Consider the following 26,893-nt stretch of genomic DNA (forward strand, 5'->3'; position numbering starts at 1 on the left):
GGCCAAAGCTCGGTTGAAGCATCTGGCGGAGAGAGGTAGCTATCCATCTGAGAGGAGCTCGGATGTCGCTGGTGAGCCTTCTATCATTGGGTGCTGTTGGGCGTTAATACTATAGGCGAGGGCCATCCGCTGTAGGAGCTCAGTCAGAGGCTTTCTGTAGATGAAGTTCAATTTCACGCAAAATTTACCAAAGGGTCGACCGGCAGCGGATGTCGGATAGTGCTAGAGAGGTTCATCCACTGGAGTGGTCTAGCTGCTGGAATCTATGTACCGTAGGAGTTCGTCCGGAGTCTATCCACTACAGGAGTTCGGTCGGAGTCCGATCTCTATAGAAGCCCGGATGGGGATCATTTGTCGAGGGAACTCGACTGAGGCCTTCCTGTAATGGAGATCCGAAAGGAATACATCCACAATGGGAGCTCGGGTGAAGGCTTATAGTGAAAATCTGGCGCGGACCACTCGTAGTAGAAATTTGAAGTAGATCGCTTATAGCAGAAGCTCGGGGTAGATCACTTGCGGTAGAAGTTCGGGGTCTGACCTTTGTAGGGGTTTGGATGAGATCTACCTACAACAGAAGTTCTGGGCGGAAGTTCGGCTCCCGTAGGAGTCTGGATGAAGACTACCTGCGGTCGGAGTTTGGGGAAGAAGTCTGGCTCCCGTAGGAGTCCGGATGAAGTCTTCCTGCCATTGGAGTCAGGGATGAAGTCCGGCTCCCGTGGGAGTCCGGATGAAGTCTTCCTGCAGCCGGAGTCAGGGATGAAGTCCGGCTCCCGTCGGAGTCCGGATGAAGTCTTCCTGCAGTCGGAGTCGGGGATGAAGTCCGGCTCCCGTAGGAGTTCGGATGAAGTCTTCTTGCAGCCAGAGTCGGGGATGAAGTCCGGCTCCCATAGGAGTCCGGATGAAGTCTTCCTGCAGTTGGAGTCAGGGATGAAGTCCGGCTCCTGTAGGAGTCCGGATGAAGTCTTCCTGCAGTTGGAGTCAGGGATGAAGTCTGACTCCCGTAGGAGTCCAGATGAAGTCTTCCTGCAGTCAGAGTCATGGACGAAGTCCGGCTCCCGTAGGAGTCCGGATGAAGTCTTCCTGCAGTCGGAGTCAGGGATGAAGTCCGGCTCCCGTAGGAGTCCGGATGAAGTCTTCCTGCAGTCGGAGTCATGGACGAAGTCCGGCTCCCGTAGGAGTCCGGATGAAGTCTTCCTGCAGTCGGAGTCGGGGATGAAGTCCGGCTCCCATAGGAGTCTGGATGAAGTCTTCCTGCAGTCGGAGTCGGGGATGAAGTCTGGCTCCCGTAGGAGTCTGGATGAAGTCTATCTGCAGTCGGAGTCGGGGATGAAGTCCGGCTCCCGTAGGAGTCTGGATGAAGTCTACCTGCATTCGGAGTCGGGGACGAAGTCCGGCTCCCATAGGAGTCCGGATGAAGTCTAGAAGGTGGTCGATCATCGTGGAAACTTGGGTGGAGTCCGTCCGTCGTGAAGAATTCGGTCGATGCTGGTGGGGGTTTACCCATCGGTAGAACTTGGGAATGTTGCAGAGGCTCGGCCGTCGAAGAGGTTCGAAAAGATGTCACCGAAGGTTGGAAGTCGGTAGAATCCCTGGAGGGTCACTCCTGTCACGAACTTTGGCTGGGGGGGTATTTTATACCCAACACCAGTCCTCCTACTTTCGAGTTCGAATTTCGAATGAAGTACAGAGAAATTTTCACAACCGAAGTTGCCCCCTCGAATCCTGCGCACGTCCATCCTCAAAAATCCTGACATTCAATGCGCGCGTGCTGGAGTCTTTTTTCAATTAGGATGATCCGAAGAGTCCTTTCGAAATTTCCACCGGAGCGTAGTCCTAAGCGCCACGCCATAATGGTCCCGCCAGCAGTCAGCTCTACGCCATGGTGAGTGGGATACGTGGCGGGCACTGGTTGACCTGGGGATATCTGCCACCATAACTGTGCCAGGCCCCGTTGCTTATTTAAGCCCCCTCGTTCCCTCCAGGGACTTCATTTCGCCTGAGGGTCGACGCCTTTCTTCTGCCCGAGAGTTTAGCCACCCCATCGGTGCCCTTTTCGACTCTGAGCGTTCTTCGCACCAATCTTTGCCATCTCCGTCGGCTCCCCACCGCCTTCAGTCTTTCGAGCCCTTTCGAGGAGTTCTCTCGTCGGGGCTTCTATCCCGGAGGCCAATCTCGAGAGGATGTTACGGATCGAGAGGAGTAGGAGGGGGAAGACAGTGGCCTGCGAGTTCAGCGGCTGCCGAACTGTCACTAAGGGTTCCCACCGCCTCAAAGGGGGCTCAAGGAAGAATTCCTTCAACAATAGGGATTTAATAACGGAACCAATCGGTGAGCGCATTCCGTCCGAGAATTTCAGAATAGTTGAACGGGGCGACACCGGTCAAGGGGGTAGAGTTGTCGTCATAAGCTGTGGTGGGTTTCTTGACGTCGTCGGGGTAGAGGGACCAGAGGTGGTCGGCACTGACGGCGGGGCAGTAGAACTTGTTGCGGGGATGGTGGAAGTAGTGCATACCGACCTTGCCGAAGTACCTAGGATGGCGGTCATCGTGGAGCACATGGTGGTGGTGCATGCCTCCAACGTCATCGCAGCCTCCGGGGTACTTTCGGTTCTTCCTGATGCAGGTCATCGTCACCGCTGCCGTCGCCGTCGCTGCCCCTTGAATTCTATCCCCCCCTTTTTCCCCTAGGGTTGGGGTTTCGGCAATGGAGCAGAACGAGGCAGGGGGTGAGAGCCGAGGGGTTTATCACACATACTGGAAAATACTGCTGAGAAGGATGGAACTAGAAGGAGAAGTCGAGAGCTTGAAGTGGTCCTTAATATGTTCCTTTCGAGTCTTGTAGTAATGTTCTTTTTTCCTCGGCCCTCAGGGTCTTGTAACGTACATCTTGTTAATCGAGAATGAGAAGGAGATTTTGTTACCTTGTCCGCACCTTGCGTCAAATTGTCACCTGCCGAAGTTCTTTCATTCACTATTGTTATTGTTGTATTCCCCTCCTCTTTTTCTTTTCGTCTTCTTTCTCTCTTCTTCCTCTTTTTCTCTCTTTTTTTTTTTTTTGTCGACGTCGTCTGGAGGTTACTGGTCGTTGCCGCATCGGCTCGCTTTTTCGGTCATCTTTCTTCTTCAGCCTTAAGGACTCTGTATTGCATATTTAGTAAATAACATGAGAAGGGAATTTTTTGCTACCATTTTTACTCACGTGTTGAATTATCGTTTGCCGAGCTTCCTTTGACTTTTGCCTTGTTCGATATTGATGCCATTCAAAGGTACCCGATCACCATCACATTGACCCATCCTTCTATTTAGGGCCGTTGATTTGTCCGGGACCACTCGAGTTTGATGCCTTTTTTCAGAGTTCGAGCTCGGAGATCTAAGCTTCTCATCATCCTGAGGAAGCAGTCTTATCCTTGGCCTGCGTTGTAGAGCTCTTTTGGAGATCGAGGATTTTGATGAGAACCCCCATCCTCGCTGAGATGAGGTCTCCTGTATTTTTAATGTAATTTATTTTTCATTTGTCACTGATGTAGTTCGTCGCTTTCCTTTTTAACTCCTTACCTTTTTTTTCTTTTCTCGAGTGAGGGTTTTCCCCCTGCTCTTAGTGGGGTCGCGGGAGCGTGGAGGGGTCGCTGGGAAGGTTTCCTTTTACTTATCCAGTCTTGAATGACCAGACCTTAATTGGTGTCAGGATGAGGTTCTTCCCCTATTTCTGACATAATTGGTTTCAGCTCAGGTTAGGACGAGGTCCTCCTCTTGTCTCTAACAGGGCTATGGGGGCACATATGGGTATTGCAGGACCTCTTCCCCCATCCGGTCTAAGTGTAATCGGGCCTTCGACCTTGCTCATGTTAGGGCGAGGTTCTCCTCCTGTTCCTAACAGGGCCATGGGGGCACATATGGGCGTTGCAGGGCCTCTCCCCCCATCCGATCTAAGGGTAACCGGGCCTTCGACCTTGCTCATGTTAGGGTGAGGTTCTCCTATCCCTAATATGGCTGTGGGGGCGCATATGGGCGCTGTATGGCCTCTCCCCCATCCGGTCTACAAATAACCGAGCCTTCAACCTTGCTCGTGTTAGGGTGAGGTTCTCCTCCTGTCCTTAACATGGCTGTGGGGGTGCATATGGGCGCTGTATGGCCTCTCCCCCCATTCGATCTACAAATAATCGGGCCTTCGACCTTGCTCATGTTAGGGCGAGGTTCTCCTCCTATCCCTAACATGGCTGTGGGGGCGCATATGGGCGCTGTATGGCTTCTCCTTCCATCCGGTCTACAAATAATCGGGCCTTCGACCTTGCTCATGTTAGGGCGAGGTTCTCCTCCTGTCCCTAACATGGCTGTGGGGGCGAATATGGGCGCTGTATGGCCTCTCCCCCCATCCGGTCTATAAATAACTGGGCCTTCGACCTTGCTCATGTTAGGGCGAGGTTCTCCTCCTATCCCTAATATGGCTGTGGGGGCGCATATGGGCGCTGTATGGCCTCTCCTCCCATCCGGTCTACAAATAATCGGACTTTCAACTTTGCCCACATTAGGGTTTGTTTTCGTTGTCCGAAGGGGTCATCCCCTATCGTTACAAGTCCATGCCAAAAAGGGAAAGATGTGCAGATCTGAAAGGAATCTTGATTTAAAGCGAGGTCGTTCGTAATACATTTACAAGTTTTCAAATCCCAGAGCTGTAGAAGGTCTGCTTCCTGTCAAGGTCCTCCAGAGACGGAGTTGATGATCCCAATTGGAGGCCGATCTCCTGACTGCTCTTTCCTCCTCGATGGCTCAAGCTGCGGCAGGGCCCTTGGTCGATCCTCTCTACCCTCAGACCGACGTCGAATGAACCTATCGAACCGACCTCATCTGATGAGCTCCTCGATCTTGTCTCGGAGCTGAATGCATTCCTCCGTGTTGTGGCCGTGGTCACGATGGTAGAGGCAGAACTTATTAGGATTGCACTTCTTGGGGTGCGTGCGCATCCTTTCTGGCCTTGGGAGCTGCTCTCTGACTTCCATCAGCACCTGGGTTTTCGATGCGTTGAGAGGGGCATAGCTGCAGAATCTTCCTAGGGGAGAGCCCCGTCGAGCCCGACGCTCCGGGCTTCTCTGCCCGCATGCTCGGGGAGGAGTCTGGGCGCGCTTGTGCCCAGGAGGAGTTCGAGAACGTGGCCGAGCTTCTCTCGACCCTTTTTCGACTGGGGGCTTACTCGAGTCTCCCACCTATCGCTCTCTTGCGGTCTCCTCATCCTTTATTTTGAAGGCTTCTTCTGCTCGGGCGTACCCTTCGGCCCGAGCCAACAGATCAGCAAAATCTCTGGGGTACTTTTTTTCCAGGGAGAATAAAAGGTCGTTCTTCTGAAGGCCGCCTTTTAGAGCGGCCATCATGATCGATTGGTCCAAGTTTCGGACCTCCAATGCGGCGACATTGAAACGGTTGACGTAAGCCCGAATGGACTCCCCCTCCCTTTGCTTGATGTTGATGAGGGACTCTGAACCCTTTCGGGGATGCCGGCTGCTAACAAAATGAGCCACAAACTGGTGGCTCATCTGATCAAAGGAAAAGATGGTACCTGGCTTCAGTAACGAGTACCAGTTTCTCGCCGCTCCCTTCAAGGTGGATGGGAAAGCTCGGCAAAGGATGGCGTCAGGTGCGCCATGGAGCAGCATCATTGTCCGAAAGGCCTCCAGGTGGTCAATTGGGTCTGAAGTCCCGTCGTAGCTTTCAAATTGAGGGAGCTTGAAGTTTGGCAGGATCGATTCTTGCATGATCATTTGAGAGAAGGGAGGGTCAGTACAAATATCCTCACCATAAGCAGGGGGTGCGTGGTGGAGTTCCTCGATCCGTCGGTTCATCTCCCAGAGCCTTTGATCTAGGAAATCCTCTCGACTGCGGGTCTCGAGGGTCTTCTGGCAGAATGGAGGTAGAGATCTTTCAAGAGTAGAATCGTGATCCGACTGAGGGCTCTCCACCATCGGATTCATCTTTCCGGGAAAGACGGGGCGACTGGCCCAAGTGGCCCATCCTACTGTCGGATTTTGGAGTTCTGGTGATGCTCTCTCCAGTCGCACTGATGCCTGCGACTGCTGCTGCTGCTGTATGGCCTGCACCGCTTCAGTGAGGCCTCTGACCTGCTGAACCAGTAGGTCAAATTGCTCCGCACCAACCACCATTGCCGGAGGAGGAGGAGGAGCCTAAAAAACTGGAGGTGAGGTCGGAGCCTAAGATCTGACCGCAGAGGCCGTGGATCGTCGAGTGGATGCTTTGCGGGGGGGCATCGGGCGAAGATCTAGCGGAGGAAGGAGAAGAGGATGTTGGAGAAGATAACTGAAGGTGGTCCCGTTGAGCGCTCCTTTAAGAATAAGGATACTGTGAAGACACAGCCCTTCCTCTAGCGCCAATCCTGTTGGTGCAAAAATTCGCCTACGTCGGAGAAGCTGGAGTCGAGGGAGTTGCGGTCGCCATCGGGACCTGCAAAGGAAGTCTAAATCGAAGTTGGAGGTGCTCCGGCAAGACCCTCCGATGCTCAAGTCAGTTCTCTGTCTCAACAAGAATGGAGTGCTCGAACAAAAATTTTAGCAGAGTTTTGAGATAGAAATTAGAGCTTAGAGAATAACGTATCTGGGTCCCCCTTTTATAGGCAGAGGGTGCAACAGACTGATAGCAACGTTTGTAACTATCTGGCAGTGGGCTGCTCGGGGTCAGGAGCAGTTTGTTATGAAGAGTAGTGGAGTGAAATCATGGCCATCACTGTGGCCTGCCACGCAGAGCCTGTCGCAGGGAGTGGAGCGACATCCGTTGTCGCAACTTGCCAGAGAGTGGAGGAGCCGCACGGAATCCATCGTAAGAAGTGGAGCAGAGTCGTGGCCACTATTGTGGCCTGCCAGGGAGTGGTGGAGCCGTGCGGTATCCGTCGCAGGAAGTGGAGCAGAGTTGTGGCCATTACTGTGGCCTGTCAGGGAGTCCAGGCCTGTCGGCCGAAGCTCGGTTGAAGCGTCTGGTGGAGAGAGGTAGCTATCCATCTGAGAGGAGCTCGGATGTCGCTGGTGAGCCTTCTATCGTTGGGTGCTGTTGGGCGTTAATACTATAGGTGAGGGCCATCCGCTGTAGGAGCTCAATCAGAGGCTTTCTGTAGACGAAGTTCGATTTCATGCAAAATTTGGCAAAGGGTCGACCGACAGCGGATGTCGGATAGCGCTGGAGAAGTTCATCTACTGGAGGGGTTCAGCTGCTGGAATTCGTGTGCCATAGGAGTTCGTCCGGACTCTATCCACTACAGGAGTTCGGTCGGAGTTCGATCTCCGTAGAAGCCCGGATGGGGATCATTTGTCGAGGAAACTCGACTGAGGCCTGCCTGCAATGGAGATCCGGAAGGAATATGTCCACAATGGGAGCTCGGGTGAAGGCTTATAGTGAAAATCCGGTGTGGACCACTCGTAGTAGAAATTTGAAGTAGACTGCTTGTAGCAGAAGCTTGGGGTAGATCGCTTGCGGTAGAAGTTTGGGGTCCGACCTTTGTAGGGGTTCGAATGAGATCTACCTGCAACAGGAGTTCTGGGCGGAAGTCCGACTCCCGTAGGAGTCCGGATGAAGACTACCTGCGGTCGGAGTTCGGGGAAGAAGTCCGACTCCCATAGGAGTCCGGATGAAGTCTTCCTGCCGTCGGAGTCGGGGACGAAGTCCAGCTCCCGTGGGAGTCCGGATGAAGTCTTCCTGCAGCCGAAGTCGGAGATGAAGTTCGGCTCCCGTAGGAGTCCGAATGAAGTCTTCCTGCAGCCGGAGTCGGGGATGAAGTCCGGCTCCTATAGGAGTCCGGATGAAGTCTTCCTGCAGCCGGAGTTGGGGACGAAGTCCGACTCCCGTAGGAGTCCGGATGAAGTCTTCCTGCAGTTGGAGTCGGGGACGAAGTCTGGCTCCCGTAGGAGTCCAGATGAAGTCTTCCTGCAGTTGGTGTCGGGATGAAGTCCGGCTCCCGTAGGAGTTCGGTTGAAATCTTCCTGCAGTCGGAGTTAGAAATGAAGTCCGGCTCCCGTAGGAGTCCGGATGAAGTCTTCCTGCTGTCGGAGTCGGGGATGAAGTCTGGCTCCCGTAGGAGTCCGGATGAAGTCTATCTACAGTCGGAGTCGGGGATGAAGTCCGGCTCCCGTAGGAGTTCGGATGAAGTCTACCTGCATTTGGAGTCGGGGATGAAGTCCGGCTCCCGTAGGAGTCTGGATGAAGTCTAGAAGGTGGTCGATCATCATGGAAACTTGGGTGGAGTCCGTCCATCGTGAAGAATCCAGTCGACGCTGGTGGGGTTTACCCATCGGTAGAACATGGGAATATTGCGGAGGCTCGACCGTCAGAGAGATTCGGAAAGATATTGCCGAAGATCGAAAGTCGGTAGAATCCCTGGAGGGTCACTCCTGTCATGAACTTCGGCTGGAGGGTAATTTTATACCCAACACTTTACAACAAAACTTCTTTGCCCTTCATACCTTTTGACGCGAAACTTAATGCTTGCTTAGGCAAAGAGGCTCGGTTACTCAGCATGAAATACTTGAATTTTTTTATTTTTTAATATATGAAGAAACGTATAGTTACTCTACACAAGTTCATAAGAAGTAAACTCTTCTTTGATGCTGGTAGAAAAATTTAAAAATACTCAAAGAAAACTATTTAAGTTCTAAACTTAATTCTTTATTGAGTTTTCTTAATACTTGATCCCTCGATATCTCACAACTCTCTAGTCTGTACATCAATTTTCTTTTAAAATATGCTTGGTTTAACTCAATTCTTAAATGTAATCTGGTGCTTAAATGCTAAATACTAACTTACTTGGGGACTTTTGAAAATATATATATATATATATTTTTTAAATATTTTAAAAATATTTTTTCTCTCAACTTAATCGACATGGTCCTCAATAGAGTAGGAAAAATGAAAGGTGCATAAAAAGAGAAAGAAAAAGGAAGGATGTCACCAGATCCAGAAGCTTTTTTTCAAAATTGGTGTTTCCCCTATTTTAGTCAATATTGCCTTCAAATCCATACAAAGCAAGCCTTGATTAACCTGAACATAATGTAAAAGAAAGTAAAAGCAAAAATTGAAAATTGGGTTGCCTCCCAGAAAGTGCTAAGTTTTAAGTCTTCAGCCAGACCATACTAATTCTGTCTCACTTATCTTGTATCAAATATTGGATTGACAAATTCAAATGGATAGGGTGGGTGAGGTAAATCAAGTAAGGCATTAACCTCCTGGACTTGAATCTCTTCAATTGGTTCATTAAGAAAATTCATCTTTACAAGTGATTCGTCAGGTGGTTGCCATTGTGGATGAACTCCCTGATCACTAGATGCAAAAATTTCATAAGCTATTTTAAATTTTTGATCTGGCCAGAGATTACAGTAAAAATCTTCTTCTCCTAGGTCAATGGTCTCATAGATCTCATCCTAGATCAAGTTTACATCAACGAATTGGTCCCTTTTTTTTTCAAGATTGAAAATATTAAGATCAATGGTCACATTTCCAAATGAGAGTTTCATGAGTCCATTGCGACAAATGATTAGGGCGTTGGTGGTCGTTAAGAATGGTTTTCCTAAGATTATTGGAATGTGACCTTTTGGATTAATCACTGGTTCAGTCTCGAGGATAACAAAATCCACAGGATAAATATAATTACTTACCTTGATTAACACATCTTCCACAACTCCTTTGGAGACCCTCACTGATCGATCTGCCAATTGCAATATAATTTCTGTAGGCTTTAATTCTCCTATCCCCAATTTTTCATAGACCGAATACGGTAGGATATTCACACTAGCCCCTAAGTCTAATAAGGCCCTATCAATGATGGTTTTTCCAATAACACAAGAGATTGTAGGAGACCCTGGATCTTTATACTTGATAGGCATGTGGCTTGATAGATATGAGCTTACATTAGCCGCCAAGAAGGCTTTCTTGGGAACATTGGTGGTCTTCTTCTTTGTGCATAGGTCTTTGAGAAATTTGGCATATGTGGGAACTTGTTGGATCATATCTAATAGAGGGATATTCACTTTAACTTGTTTAAACATCTCTAAGATTTGATCCATATGGGCTGAGTATTTGTTGGTCCTAAGTCTATTTGGAAAAGGAGCTACAGAATTGGTGGGTGATGTCTCGAATTGCTTAATCCCTGATGTGGATTCTTCCAATGGCTTGGGTGGTTTGTTAATCTCTATTGACTCCTTAGACTTATCTGGATCCTCCAACTCGATCTGATCAATTACTTGCTCATGAGATGGTTTAGACAATGGTTCATTTTGATCTTCAGGTGTACCGACATAGTTGTCTACTTATTTTCCGGATCTTAAAGTATGAATTGCATTTAATTGGTTGATCTGGACTCCTTGTTGTGGTCCTTGATTGTTCTGAGTCCTAGGATTAGCCTCGGATTGACTCGATAGTTTACCTTTTTCTCTTTCACTTACAGCCATGGCTAATTGACCTAATTGCATCTCTAAACGGGTAATAGCCTGGGTGTTGGAAGTTAGAAGCTGGCCTATGGTCTGTATGAAGTTGTTTAGTGTAGTGTTGGTGCTAGCAGATGATTTTGCTAAGATTTTCAGACTCTTTTCTAGTGAGTTAAGCTTTTGATCATAGCTGAAATCTGATGGGGTATTTGATGATTGAGTGGGTCTGGGGTTGGGTTGAGTGAAAGCAGGTAAAATTGAGTTTGACCCTTGTGACCAAAAAAAATTGGGATGGTTCCTCCATCCTGGATTGTATGTTGGTGCGTAGGGGTCATTTGTGGGTCTTTGATAGGCTGCGTTCACCTGTGCTACTTCGTTCTTGGCTGGACCCATCAAGAAAGGACATCCTTCCATCGTGTGGTCTATGGCATTACACCCATTGCAAGTTGTTGTTGCAACTTGGTTCACTTGGGTATGTTCCTTGAGTTCTAGAGCCTCTATCCTACGGATCAAAGATGCGAATTTATCCTCTTCAGCTAGGAAAGGTTGAACTTGATATACACCCACTCTGGAAGGTGTGTGTCTGTCGGATTCTCTAGTAATCTCTCATTGTAGGCTCTTTTCTGCTAGGTCCTCTAGAAATTGTCAGGCTTTTATGGGTTCTTTATTCATGAATCGACCCTGACATATTGATTCTAACATGGTTCTTGAGTTTGGATCTAGTCCTTCATAAATGATTTGGCACAGCCTCCAAGTTTCTATTCCATGATGTGGGCATTGACTCAAAAGATTCTTAAAACAATCAAAGCACTTCCAAAAAGACTCACCTGGTAATTGATAAAATTGATTAATTTCATTCCTAAATTTGGCAGTCTTATGGTGTGGAAAAAAATTTTTTAGGAACACTCTAACAAAACCCTCCCATGATGCGATGGATTGATTAGGAAGACTGTATAACCACTTTTTGGCACTATCCTTGAGGGCAAAGTTGATCAACCTAAGTTTTACAGCATCCTCAGTGAGTTGTTGAAGCCGCATCGTGACACATACTTCCTCAAATTCTCTCATAAAAATATATGCATCCTCGATTCTGGTGAATTTGGAAAGCATGTTTATGATCTAAGGTTTAATTTTAAAATTGGCATCAGTTTGTGGCAGTCGGATACATGAGGGTTGGGCTGTCCCAACTGGGTAGCAAAGGTCTTTCAAGATCCTAGGTTCATGTTCGGGTTCACCCATGATGGGCTTAAGGTCTCCTGGACTCGATGTTAAGTTTGGATCTATTCTCACTAATCGACTAGATAACCTTGTCCACGAAGAAATTTGAGAATTTTCAGTTATTTTTATATTTTTCTTTTTATTTTATTATTATTTTATATTTTTTTAAAAAAAAAGAGAGAAAATAGATGAGAAAAGAATTCTAAAGATGGGGGCCTAAGAAGTCCTAAATCTAGAGATGATAGAGGAGCATTTTAATTAGGATTAATATTTGTACGTTAGTAGTCATGTTACTCAATCAATTCTAGCTAAGGGTAACCCTAGATCTAGACAGCTCCTAACTTGTTAAGGTTGCCTTTGAGCATTCCTGATAAAAGACTAGCCACTCAACTGGCCAGGTAAGTGTAAGGTCGGTGGGGATCCCCCCGTTGCTTTCTTTAGACACCAACTGAGTTGGCCAGATAAGTGAACGGAACCAATTAAATAACCACTTTCCTTCAAGACGTAGTTCTTGAACCACTTTTCTAGACACCAGTCAAATTGACTAACCCTAACCCGATCTTACTCTTAGGATCTCTTGTCCTATTGAGCTCGAAAGTCCTTAGGGGCCAATGTCTAATTGATTTTAAATTAAGGTTTAGGTCAATGCAATATGCAAGATGGTGGTTTGTGGGCCAAGGAAGGGTGATGAAATCTCCACTTTATCTTATTTAGGGTTTGTACCCTTAAGATGTTTTATGGACTTATGTAATGCAAGAAGAAAAGATGACCAGATTTGATAATTAGTTAAGAGTAAATTGATTTGTTTTATTTTTTTAGATTTTGTGATTAAGTATCTAATTTCTTAAGTAGATTATGAGGTGTCAATGTATTTTTTTTTTTTTTTGAAAGAAAGTAAGTTTGACTAAGGAACTAGGTAAGTTAGAAAGAAACTAAGAAAGAAAAAAAAAATTTAAAAAAAAAATAATCGTGCCTAGATCCTCGGCAACGGTGCCAAAATTTGATCACTGTCGTAGGCGGTCAAGAATAAAAATCAACTCAAACTATATAGATAGGGTGAGTAGGGATCATTTTCATGGGGATCTAGGGTGATTATCTTTTCCTTTTAAGAAGAAATAAAAAGAGAATTGATTGTAGAAGGATTAACAAGAAATAAAATAGCAAAAAAAAAATCAAAAGTGTAAATTAAATTATGAAAGAAAATAATTCAGAGAAATAATCCAGGAATTCTGAATCCACCATGCAAAGAGATTTTTTTTTTCTATATTATAATATTTAATTCTTATAATTGTGGTATTAGTATAATTTATCTCTAAGGGATACGAACTATATCAGTAGATCACAACTCGTCCTGTTGGAGTATAAACTATCTAAATTTAATTACAAGATCTAAGATTCAATCTAACATACCACGATCTATCTCTTCAAAGCACATACAGTATCCAGAGATCACGGCACGTCAATAGAGGGTATAGGCCATGTAGGCTGGATTAATACCTCAAAAAAAAATAAAAAGATATGAAATAAAAGTATAATTTTATTGCATAAAAATTAAATACAAAAAGAAGAAAATAAAAATCCATTTACAGGCTTCCATATTCCTGGATTGAAGGGATTTAGCCACGCATCAAAATCTCTAGCTCCATAATCTCCTAATATTTGATCCCTAAACCTCTTTGAATTTTTTTCTATTTTTTCCTTGCTTTTTCTTTGATTTTTTCTCCTCCTAAAGCTTATTCCTGGACCCCCTATTTATAGATAATTTTTTTATATTTTTTTGATCACAAAAGGAGTCCTAAAACCCTTAGAAAATGTATTAATCTTCTAGGAATTTTTCTGGCCATCAGATCAAGCTTGGACCGCCCAGATCAGCTCAAAATCAGAGTTATAATCCTTATCAGGGTCGGATCAAATGTCAGCCGTCCGATTTGGGTTCTGATGAAGTTCTGGCCGTCGGATCATGCAAAAGAGTCCTTAACACAGTCGGGAGCGATAACAGCCGTTGGATCGCATGATGGATTGCTTCTGGGCCGTCGGATCGTGCAAAAGAGTCCTATTCAAAGTCGGCAACGAGTCTGAACCATCGAATTTGGGTCGGATTAAATCTCAGCCGTTGGGTTGCACCCAGGATCTTTCTCTCGCTGTGAGCCACGCCTGTGGACCGCGTAACTATTCCTATGGACCACGCCCTGGCTCTATGGACCGACCGACCGATCCACCGTGCACTGAAGGTAATATTTTTTATTTTTTTTGGATATTTTAGCTCCATTTTTGCTCCGATTTTCATCTGAAAAATTAGAAAAAATATACATTAAATTTTTCAAAAATTTTTCTTCATTTTGGTGCTTAAATTGCTCAATTAAATTAACATCTATTTTTTTATAAATATATCTAATTTCATATTTTTTTCAAAATCACTTATTTTTTTAGAAAAATTCAATAAATTCATGAAATTAGGATTTTTAAGAAGATGTTAGCACCATAAATTATCAAAAATACCTTCAATAAATATAAAAATATACCACTTATCACTCTCTATGGCCACGACATAAGAAATCCTACTCATACACTGAACTTCTTTAGATGTGGTCAGACACATCATCTTGGAAAGATTAATACTATGCCTAAGAGGTAAAAGTTCTCTTTTGGAGTTTTTCATGCTGAACCTCTTTAGCATCTTCTCTATGTACAGCTTTTGTGACAGGCCTAGCGTCTGTTTAGGTCTATCCTTATAGACCTTTATTCCAAAAATATAGGATACTTCCTCTAGGTCTTTCATGAAGAATTTCTTAGACAACCATCTTTTGACTGTGGTCAGCATAAGAATACCATTCCCAATGAGGAGAATATCATCAACGTACAATATCAGAAATGTTATTGCACTTTCACTGACCCTTTTGTATACACATGGTTCTTCTTCATTTTTGATAAAATCAAATGATTTGATTGCTTCATCAAAATGATGATTTCAACTTCAAAAAGCTTGCTTTAATCTATATATGAATCTTTGCAGCTTGCAAACTCTATGATCACCATCACCAGTGTGAAATCCATAGGCTGCTCCATATAGATATTTTCCTCAAGATATCCATTCAGAAAAGTAATTTTCACACCCATCTATCAGATTTCATAATCATAGTAAGCTGCAACAGCAAGCAAAGTATGGATGGATTTCAGCATAGCTATGGGTGAGAATACTTTTTGATAGTCAATGCTCTTGCACTGACTATAACCTTAGCCACAAGCCTAGCTTTATAGGTCTCTATCTTACCATCGATACTTATTTTTTTTTATAGATTCATTGACACCCAATGGGTACAATACCATCAGATGGATCTACTAAGGTCCAAACTTGGTTCGAGTGCATTGAGTCAATTTCTGACTTCATCGCATCTAATCATTTTTTGAAATCGATGTCAAACATCACCTCATCAAAGGTATTAGGATCATCACCATGACCCTTATCTCCCATAAGAAATATTTTCTTTACTTCCTCCATAAGCATATCCATATACCTTTCAGGAGGTCAGGAGACCCTACTAGATCTATGAGGTGGTTGAGGAACGTCAACTACTGGCTCATGGATAATGAGTTCCTAAGGATCTATAGCTCTTTGCTCTTCAGAGACCTTTTCTTCAAGCTCAACTAACCTTCCACTACCACCATCCTGGATAAACTATTTTTTTAAAAATATATCATTCTGATTCACAATCACATTATGATCTTGTGGAAAGTAGAAGTAGTATCCTATGGATTCTTTAGGATATCCTATGAAATGAGCTATTACAGATCTATCTTCTAGTTTATCAGTCATCTGTCTTTTGATATAGGCCAAACATCTCCAAGTCTTAAGATAACTTAGGCTCAGTTTTTTACCGAATCATATCTTATACGGTGTGGTAAAAATAGATTTTGATGGAAACCTATTCAACAGATGAATGGTAGTTAACAAGACATGTCCTTAAAGATAAAAGGGTAGATCAGTGAAGCTCATCTTGGACCTGACCATATCCAATAGGATCTTGTTTCTCCTTTTGGATATCCCGTTTGGCTGAGGTGTTCCATGAGGAATCCATTGAGAGACTATGCCGTTGTTCTTAAGATATTCAAAAAAATTTTGATTAAGATATTCATCTCCTCGATCAGATCAAAAAACCTTAATAAGTTTTTTGTTTATTTTTCTACTTCATGTCTGAATTGTTTAAACTTTTTAAAAGCTTCAGACTTGTGTTTCATCAGATACACATATCCATACCTAGATAGATCATCGATAAAGATAATGAAGTAGGCATAACCATCCCTAGCCTACACATCAAATGGCCCACACACATCGGTGTGTACCAGAGCAAGTAACTTAGTGGCCCTTTTCCCATGCCCTACAAAGGATAACTTGGTCATTTTTCTACAAAGGCAAGATTCACAAGCTGGATACAACTCTAGATTAAGAGAGCTAAGGATCCCATCCTTCTCCAGTCTATTTATCCTGTCCTCTCCAATATGACATAGTCTATGGTGCCACTAGTACTTTTAGTTAATATCATCTATAGATCTCTTTTGGCCTACGATACTCACTATTTGCTCGTTTAAGTTCACATTCACATCAACATGCAAGTGATAAAGACTGTCAATTAAAGACCTCATGCAATCAATTTATTTCATAAATAAATGAAATAAAAATTTTTATTGAAACTAATTTCAAAACCTTCCTGTGCTAGCACAGACATGAAAATCAAATTCTGACGAGATATAGAAACACAATAATAGTCTTTCAAATCTAATCTAAAATCAGACAGTAATCGAAGAGAATAAGTGTCAACGGTTTCTGCCATAATTTTTGCTCCATTGCCGATCCAAAGGATCATGTCACCTTCCCTCAATCTCCTACTTTCTATTAAACCCTACATTAAGGTACATATATGAGCACTCGAGCCAGAGTCTAATACCCAACTAGAAGTAGAAGAAATCATAAGGTTAGATTCAATTACGAGAATATCTTCAGAAGGCTTATCATCCTTTTTGATCTTTAGGCTCTCCAAATAAAGTGGACAGTTCCTCCTCTAGTGGTCTTCAGCATCACAATGGAAATACTTTTTCTTTGCTTTAGCCTTCTTGGGAACTTTCTTCTTTGGCCGTCCTTCTTCTTCTACTTCTTAGTGGATTTAACCTTCTTCTTCCCAGTAGACTTTCTCTTGAAAGAAGTTCGCTCCACAGCAAGAACAGTGCCCCTTAAACTCTTCAAGATTCCTTCCGTAGTGACCAACATGTTGACCAATTCGAAAATAGTGCAATCGAGTTTGTTCATATGAAAATTTATAATAAATTGATTATATGAACTTGTAAGGGATTGAGGGATCAGATCCATCTGTAATTCCTTTTGTATATCCAGCCTGAGCTTCCCAAGCTCCTCAATGTCCTTGATCACTGTCATACAGTACTCATAGACCAACTGCCCTTCACGCATCTTTAAATTGAAAAATCTTTTGGATACTTTGAAGTGCGCTATATGGCTCTGCTCATCATACAACTCTTGTAGGTGAGTGATCATAGCCCTGGCAGTGGGCATATGCTTATGCTGCCTTTGCAACTCATTTAACATAGATGCCAGTACATAGCACTTGACCCGACTGTCTTCATCCATCCACTTCTCAAAAGCAGCTCTTTGCTCAGCAGTAGGATGGTTTGGTAACATTACGGATTTTTGATCGAATACATAACCTAATTTTTCTGAGATCAGGATAATTCTGAGATTTTTGAACCAGTCTTTGTAATTTGTATCAATCAAATGATTGGTTTCAAGGATGCAGGCTAGAGGGTTTGAGGCCGACATTGTTTAACTATAAAAGTAGAGATTCAAGTTAGACTTTTGCACTTAATATTTTATTTGCTTCTAGGGACTTTAAGATGCAAACAATGACTCTCACTAATTTTTTGGATCCCTCCACTCTCCGAGAAGGAAACAAAAATCTTAACACGATAAAAGATTCTTAGTGGACGCTGCGGTCCCACCAATATCATGCACCTCACCTAATAATTATTGGTAACATACACACCGATGCATAGAAAAATCTTTACTCAGATGCTTCTTTAAGCATGTTGCAGTGATTTAATCTCTAAGTCATGTGGGCTCACGTAATAGTTATTGCCCACACTCCTTAGTTAAGCCCGACCCACCATTCACAAGCAAGTACAAGGCTATCATTGAATCTCTTATCTAACAGTTATTGAGCCCAACCCCATCCTTATCCTGGAGCAACTCTTTGCTAATAAAGTGGTAGCATATTTTCAATGCAACTGAACCACTGTGATCAGTCGAGAATAATTGACGTCAGTAGCATGTCTGCACATCTACAATGGTGGAAGACCTATAAACTTAATATTTATGGAAATATTTATGTCATCTAATCTGTCATCATATGATCGATCTAATTGGCATGAGCTAAATCAAATCACTAAGCAATCTTATTGAAGGCTCAATCTTCCAAATTGATCAGGTAAGTGGAGATTGATGGGAATCCCCTCATTGCTTTTCTTAGACACCAATAAATTGGCCATATAAGCAAATAAAATTAATTAAATAATTATGTCTCAATTACTTATCTTAGACACCAATAGGTCAATAGGTCCAAATAGGTTAGCTCAAGCGAATCAAGCTCAAACCATCGAGCCAAATTAGATCTTTAGGTTAATCGATTTTACATATGGGACTCAATCGATTCAATCAATAATAATTGCATGATTATTTAACTTAATTGATCTAATCCTAATCAATATTTGACTCAGTTTGATCAATTACTTAATCAAATTAGATCCATATGAATCAAATCAAAAACCCTAGATGCAATTCTATTACATGACCTAATTTTGATTTTTCTATGATCAAAATTCTCATGCACAAATACAAATGTCAGATCTAAATTCTTTGCATGAAAGTAAATTTTAAATCATAAAAATAATTTTTAAATTTAATATACAAATATATATCTCATATGTGCATATAAAATTCAGATCTAAATAAAATTTAGATTTACAATATGATATCATATATCTCATATACTAATCATGGATCATATTAAAAATAATTTTATAACCTAAATATGTAATCATATATCTTATATATGAATTATGAATCAAATCATATAAAATTTTAAGTTTATGCTTACATCTACATATCATATGAACATGAACTAGAAATCATTTCAGATCAAAATTCAGATCTATGCATGCTTTCACATATCAATTATATATTTTAAAATTAAATCTAAAATTAAATTTTAGATTTAAAAATTTATCTATACATCTCATGTATCAAAAAAAAAATTAAATTTTGAAACCCTTTTCAAAACATAGATATCAATTTTCAACATATGAAACCCATGGCTCCGATACTACTATTGAAATTTGAGGTTTGGGGCATGCATGTGTGTTTCAAAATTTTTTTTTTCTCAATACTACAATAAAATACAAGATTAAAATATTTTTAATTTAAATTAAGCATGCATAAAAATATAAAACCACAAGAATCTAGTTCATATGCTAAAATTGTATATATGCTGAAATTCAGATTATGATCAAATCGCATACCTATTTCACAATCTCTTTCTTCAAATCTAGATCTGAAAGAAAAGAGGTTTTCTTCTAGTTGCACAAGTCTCCAACCTCTATAGGTATCTACTTGGGATCAGCCTGGAACAGTCCTCTTCAAGTTAAATATTTTTTTTCAAGAAAATTCAGCCTGTTGAATCTGAATGAAGTCTGGATCACGATCAACTCTTGATCTCTTTCCTTGATTTTCTTCTTCTCCTCTTCTTTTGCCTTTCTCCCTTACTTGTGCTACTACCAAGCACTGAAAACCAGCAAATAGGAGACTCCCAACAGCCTTAGGCATGGAAGAACTTGGGATGCCCAAGAGGTGGGCCGTGTGGGATGCTAAGGGAGAAGAAAGGGAGAGAGGAAGAGAGGGCATGGGGAGTCTCCAAAGGTGGGTGTGGGCTGCTGGTTGGATGCTCTAGGGACCTTAGAGGAGGTCTCTTTAAAAAGGAATAAGGATTGAATCCTATTCAATCACATAATACAAGTCCTATTTGCATTGGATTTCCTAATAACTTAAGTTATTTAACTTCTATTAGGTATCCTTTTAGGCGCCAACTCTTGAAGTCCTTGCACCTAATATTTCATACCCTCTTTTGCACCCAAGGGACATCCCATATAAGATCTATAAGCCCTCTAATCATGGGATATGCCCAACTTAATCAAATCAAGGTGGCGCCCCATAATAACTATCAAAGAAATTAATTAAGGACTTGCACCCTTAATTCATATGATCCAAAATTTTAGACATCTAATAATTGGAGTCCAATGAATCTAATTCATGTAGGTTATTAGTAGATAATTAAGTTTTAATTATCTTATCAAATAAGAATCCAAACATAAAGAGAAAATTGGATCCAACCATATGTTAGTAAGGTTATCTTGAACCCAATCAAGTTTTTCTAAACCTAATTGACACTTCATAAGCTCAATTGCTAATTTCAGATTTAATTCATTTGTTGTGTGACCCCATAGGTTCAATTCTATCTAGTAGTAAGATATACAATGATCTCTATCAAAGTATCATTGAAACTCTTTTCAATGGATCAAAATAATTTTACTCTAACTCATCAAAGATTATCGACCCAGAACAACCCTAGTGAGCTCTCACAATCTACCAGTGACACCTAGCAGTATGTAGTGACAACCTAGTAGAACTGAAATGAACCTCTAGATATAGTTAATATGTGATTCAGTCCCTCTATCGTGAGTCTCGACTAGATGGCAGGTTATGCATAAATCGTCAAACCTCAACATCAGTCATATGATAGATTCGATCAGCTCAAGTCTAAATGTGATTTCTATAAATTTTTTTTTTTATCAATCACACTATTGTGGCTACAGATTCTCAAATTTAGCCTCTCAAATCTTATAGAACTACTCCTTTCTACCAAAATCGATAGATCCCATCTTGATTTATACCCTACTCCTGCAGTGGACCAACTGTCGCTAATATCCACTACATGGGCTCATTGAGACTCATATTTATGTGTCAATCAAACTTCAGTAGTCACACTGCGAGTAGCAGTACCATCTTAGATCAAAAGATCAGTCACACAACTACAGCCTCGAGATGATCACTGACGATCGAGTAGAAATCTAAGTGATCTCTCATATAGTCATGCTCAGTACTAAATATTCTCTAATAACTATCCGCACTTATCATCCAGTGTCTCTATACTATAAACTAAAGATCCATCTATCTCGAAGAAAGCAATCTGTGCATTGGTCTATCCAAATCGATCATCATCCTCATGATAATCCTATGATCAGGAGTATTTAAGAATTAAATATATGTCTTTAATTCTTAATACCTTGAGAATATGTATCGAAAGTTAATTCCATAGACAATTCAAGGACACATTACACTTGAATAAAAATTAAACTTATCCTTTTATTGATCAAATCAATGTATTAAGTATAAAATTATGTCCTAGATTTATTACAATGTGTCAGTTATATTGGCTTCTAGGACATATATCTAACAATACTTTAGGCATTGTAAGCAAATTTTAGGCTGATCCCGAGGAGGATCATGAAAAAGCTATAAAAAATATACTCAAGTACTTGAGAAGGACTAGAGATATTTTTCTCATATATGGTGGATCAGATTTAAAACTAAAAGGTTTACTGATTCTAGTTTTCAATCTGATCCAGATGATAGTATATCCATATCTGGGTATGTGTTCACCCTGTATGGTGATGCAGTAAGTTGAAAAAATTTCAAACAGTAAATTATTGCTGACTCGGTCACTGAGGCTGAGTACATTGCTATTAATGAAGTTGCTAAAGAGGCCGTCTGGATGAAAAAATTTATTTCAGAATTGAATGTGGTTCCAGAGATTGAACAACTAGTGCCCATTTATTGTGATAATACTGAGGTAGTTGCTCAAGCCAAAGAACTGAGATCTCATCATAAATCCAAGCACATCTTAAGATGGTTTCATCTTGTTCGGGAGATAGTCGAAAGATGCGATGTGATCATAGAGCGAGTTGATACCAAGAACAATATAGCGGACATATTTACTAAGGCCTTGTTAGTGCAGCAGTTTGATCGCCACCTTGATTGCATGGGCATCAAGTATTGGGATGATTGATTTTAGTGCAAGTGGGAGATTAAAAGAATAAGGTCCTATAAGTTAATTGCATACAGAATGTGAGAGGATATTTTCTGTAATTTATCTTTCAGACTCATGTAATTGACATTAATATTATTAATAAAATAGATATTTTTGATCCGTTATATGTTGTATCTTATTATTTTTAAGATTATAATGAATCCCATGGGTCTGGACAATGGTTTTAAGATCGTGATGAGAACATATCAATGAGACTTACAACCTTGATAGCCATGATCTAAAATATTTTTTAGTCATTAGTTCATTGAGTCAGAGATTAATGATACCGATAAGACTGGCATATCCTATGTATGCTCAGAGATGAGGGTGGTTGATCTCTCAACCACTTATATGGTGATACTAATACAAGGATGTGGATGCTCATTAGAGAATGAGTTCACTGAATAAATCTGCTAAAGAATATCTGATGGAGTTTTATTTATATGTCAGCTGATGATTCTCTAGTGGGAGTTGTGTAAGTGATCCTTTGACTTGAGATCGTCATAGTACCTTATGTACATGAATCCATATTTTAGTTTACTTCCTAACTTGGTTCTCTGATCTTTGTATGGGGTGTTTTGGATGTGATAAAATATGCATGGAGGTTGTGAGTGATCAATAAGAGATCAATCACTCCTAATAAGGAAAGTGAACATCCTATGTGATCTCATAAGTCGATAATTCTGAAAGTCTTTGGCCAAAGTTGGATGATAATTAGAAATTTTTTTTTAATATATCATCAATTGAATCATCACCTTTTGATCGAGATACATATAGATAAGCAATTAGGTTTGATATGTTTTCATGCCCATAGCTCATTTGGGATATTGTTTGACTGAAGGATTGAATTACACAGTAATTTACCATTGGAGGATATTTTGATAATTTTTTATCAAAATTTTAAATATTTTGGATAGTCATGATACATTGTTAGTCATCAATCTTGACTTGTGACCTCATCAAAATTAAAAAAAATTAATTTAAAAATTAATTAAGAAAAGTCCTAGTTGATTGGGACTGTTCGACTGACCTAATCTGATCGAATTAGGATTACATCAAGAGTCTAGATCCACTGCTGCCTATATTTGAAATTCAATAGGTCACACACTTTAGAATTTAATTTTGATCTGATTTAATTAAGATTTAATATAAATTTTAAGGATTAATTTGATATGCTAGCATATTATATTAGTCCAAGTTCCTAAATTGGTTCAGTTCAAAGTGTTTAAGCTAAACTAGACTAGTTATCTTTAACCTAATGGGATTGGATCCAATTTAATTGGATTCTTATCCAACTTAGAATAGTTTCAAGTGTGGAAGGAGTCCTCTACACCCACTAGGTTTCATGCCAAAATAAAATTGCCACCCCCTCTTAATTAACGTGAGAAGGGGAAGAGTCCTTCTTAATGAAGGCTCTTATCTTATCCTATCACCTTGTATTCTCATCCAGAACCTTTATGATTTCATGCCATTTTTTTATGAAACATTTATGGAGTATAGAAGAGGAGGAGTCCTTCTATATGAAGGCTCTCCTATGCCAAAAATAATACACGGTGATTTATTTCATCATGTGAGAAAGTAGAGCACCAAAGGTTGGCACCCCTTGGTCCTTGCTTACGTCCCATAGTCACCTATTTATATAGGGCATCCCATATGGACCAGGTGCTTGATTTTGGATGAAAATTAGAGTTATGTGGCATGTAAAAGAGAAAAAAAATTTGAAAAAAATCTGAAAAAAAGGTAAAAGAAATTGAGAGGCAAAAGTTGTAAGAAAGGTGGTGAGAGAATTAGCAAGTATTGCTAGTTAGCCCTAAGATTTGATTTTTTCATGTGTTGGAGCCCAAAATCAAATCCTAGATTGTAAGACATCTATAGAGTATCTTTCTTGACATGATTTTGATGGCAAAATCAAAGACGATTGGATTTTTGTATGACCGTACTTCGAGTTCGAAACCGGCAGTATTTTTTGAGAAGATAAGACTGCGGCTGCACACTGATTAGGAAGGATCTTGGTTAATTTTTATGTGGATCACCATTGGAGAGCTTCTACTTTGGAGTCTCATGGAGATCACCATTGTACCATATTACTTTTTGGTGAAAGTATAAAATTCTATCTCTTTACATGCTTGTTTTGTTTTGATTGACATCGGCAAGGTGATTCTAAGGTTTAAATTTTGACTCGATAGTTTTAACTATTAAAACTATTGATTTATTTATTTTAAAAATTTAAAAATTTGTTTTTGCTGCATGATCAAAATCCAACAATTAGGAATATACATCCTATAATAATTGTATACCATATTTATGGTGTATCATTAGGAAAGTACACCCTGTAATATTTTTATTTTCTATACTTAGGGGATGTAATAGTGTATACCATATTGATATTATATCATTTTTCTATAAATGAATTACTCCTCACTAGTCGAGGTGGTGGGTTCTTCTCAAGCTAAAGTTTTTTTAACTACATCACGATCGGGAATAGTGTGGCATCAACGATTGGGTCATCCTATGTTTCCCATAGTTCAGCATGTTCTCAATTCCTCTTCTATTTCATTCAATAGAGACTATACTACTCATGTATGCACTTCATGTTAGCTTGAAATTTTTTTTCAATTTTTATTTCTACTTATTTTTAATAAAAGTTTAGTTTCACTTGTTCTTATTCATACTGATATTTGGTGACCAACACCTGTCACTTCGCATAGCGAGCATTCTTATTATATTCATTTTTTGGATGATTATAGTAAGTTTTTCTGGTTCTATGTCTTAAAATCTAGGGTAGAGATTTTTTGTGCCTTTTGAGCTTTTCGGTTACAAGTTGAAAATAAGTTTGGCTATAAAATTAAATCCATTCAATCTGATGGTGCCAAAGAATTTCTGTCCAATGATTTTTAGAATGAACTTTAGCAAAATGGCATCACTCATTGAATTTCTTGCCCTTACACACCCCAACAAAATGGTTCTGCTGAACAAAAATATAGACATAGTTGACATTGGTTTGACTCTTCTTGCTTTTTCACACTTACCCACAAAATTTTGGGACTATGCTTTTGAAACAGTAGTTTACCTAATCAACCATCTTCTAACAAGATCACTTCATTTTTAGTCCTCTTATCCGATTTTGTATGGAAGTCCACCAGATTATAACATGTTATGAGTTTTTGCATGCTTGTGCTTTCCCTACTAAACCAGTAACAAACTTGATTTTTGATCCCATCCTTGTATTTTTTTGGGCTATCCATCACATTACTATGGGTATCACTATTTTGACCTAGTTATAGGCTGCATCTTTATTTCTTGTATTGACATTTTTTGATGAACACACTTTTCCCTTTAGTTCAAAGGTTTCTACTCTGGCTTCGAACATTTTGTCCACTATGAGCACCTCGACACTTCACTCCATGCCGAGCTTCATCTCGAAATTTGATAATCTTTCCTCAAATTCCAAACCCATCGATTTTTGTTTACCCATTCTATCGTCTGACCTATCATCATTAACTACTAGTCAACTGGAAAATGATTTTCCTACTTTGGCAAGACCAACTAACAATGTGATAGCTGTTTCATCCCAAATTGAGCATCCATCCTTGTCTGATGAGATGAGAGACCCTCAATTAGTTCGTACTCATGGGATGGTGACTCCATCTCATGAGGCTCTCTTCCACCTTGGTGCTTTACTATATCGAAGCATCCTATTGCATTCTTTGTGTCTACTGATCTTCACGAACCAACCTCCTTCTCGAAGGCATGGAAAGATCTGAGATGGCATCAGGCTATGCAGGAGGAGTTTCAAGCACTCATAGACAACCACACATGGGAACTCGTTCCTCCTCCTCACCATCATGTTATCGACTGCAAGTGGGTGTACAAGATCAAACAAAAGGTAGATGGCTCTCTTGATTGTTTTAAGGCTCGGTTGGTTGCCAATGGCTTAAATCAGTGAGAAGGTGTTGATTACAGTGAGACCTTTAGTCTGACCATCAAGCCGATTAGCATTCGGGCCATCTTATCAATTGCCACCTCTCTACTATGGAAAATTCGATAACTAGATGTGAAGAATGCATTTCTCCATGGCTTCCTCAATGAGGAGGTTTATATGAAGCAGCTGTTGGGATTTGTTGATCCGTCAAAGCCGCACTATGTTTGTCACCTTAAACAATCATTTTATGGCCTTAAGCAAGCCCCATGTGCCTGGTTCCTTCGCCTGAGCTCATTTCTGTAGCATCTCGGATTCAAGGGATCTCGTGCTATTTTCTCTCGGTTCATTCTCCACACTGCCTCTTATTATATGTTCATCCTCATATATGTAGATGGTATTATTCTTATTGGAATACTGAATTCACCATTCACATCTCTCCTAGTGGCTCTGAATCAAGAATTTGCCATGAAAGACCTTGGACCACTGCACTACTTTCTTGGCATTGAGGCTCATTCCAGTGCTGCACCTTCACCAGTGACCTCAGATTCTTGCCTTTGATTATATGACGGTGACCCACATGATGACCCTACTCTTTATCGCCGAGTGGTTGGTTGCCTATAGTACCTAACACTTACCAGGCCTAACATTTCTTATACAGTAAATCAGATGTTTCAATTTATGCATCGACCCACTACAGCTCATTGGGCAGCTGTTAAACAAATTCTACATTATATGAAGGGGACAATCACTCATGGTCTCCACATCAAGAAAGGGTCTATTTCTTATCTACATGTCTTCTCCGTGTTAGATGTGTGCCTTAGATGCCAGATTGGCTGACACATTACTGTATAAATCTAAGGGCAAATTTATAATTTTGACTATAAATGAATAAAAGGGTTATTCTACTATCACATTGTGTACATTATGTCTGTGATACATCCTTTGAGTTAGTAGGAATGTTAATTCATATTTTCAAGAGTTGAAAATTTAAAGCATGAATTTACATAACTAACTCATAAACAGCTCCTAATCATAGGATCATCACGAGGATGGTGATCGATTCGGAAGGTTAGTGTACGATCGCTTCTTTAGGGTAGATGTATCTTGAGTCTACTGTGTGGAGACATCGGAGTGAGA

The 26,893-nt window shown here is 40.9% G+C and overlaps 1 pseudogene; it reads left to right on the forward strand.

The window, feature by feature from the left end:
• Nucleotides 1–2,534: 2,534 nt before the first annotated feature.
• The window catches only part of LOC140859276 (putative invertase inhibitor), a 35,725-nt pseudogene continuing 11,366 nt past the window's right edge, over nt 2,535–26,893 (forward strand).

The sequence above is a fragment of the Elaeis guineensis genome, chromosome 7 (genome assembly GCF_000442705.2).
Source record: "Elaeis guineensis isolate ETL-2024a chromosome 7, EG11, whole genome shotgun sequence".
Lineage (NCBI taxonomy): Eukaryota > Viridiplantae > Streptophyta > Magnoliopsida > Arecales > Arecaceae > Elaeis > Elaeis guineensis.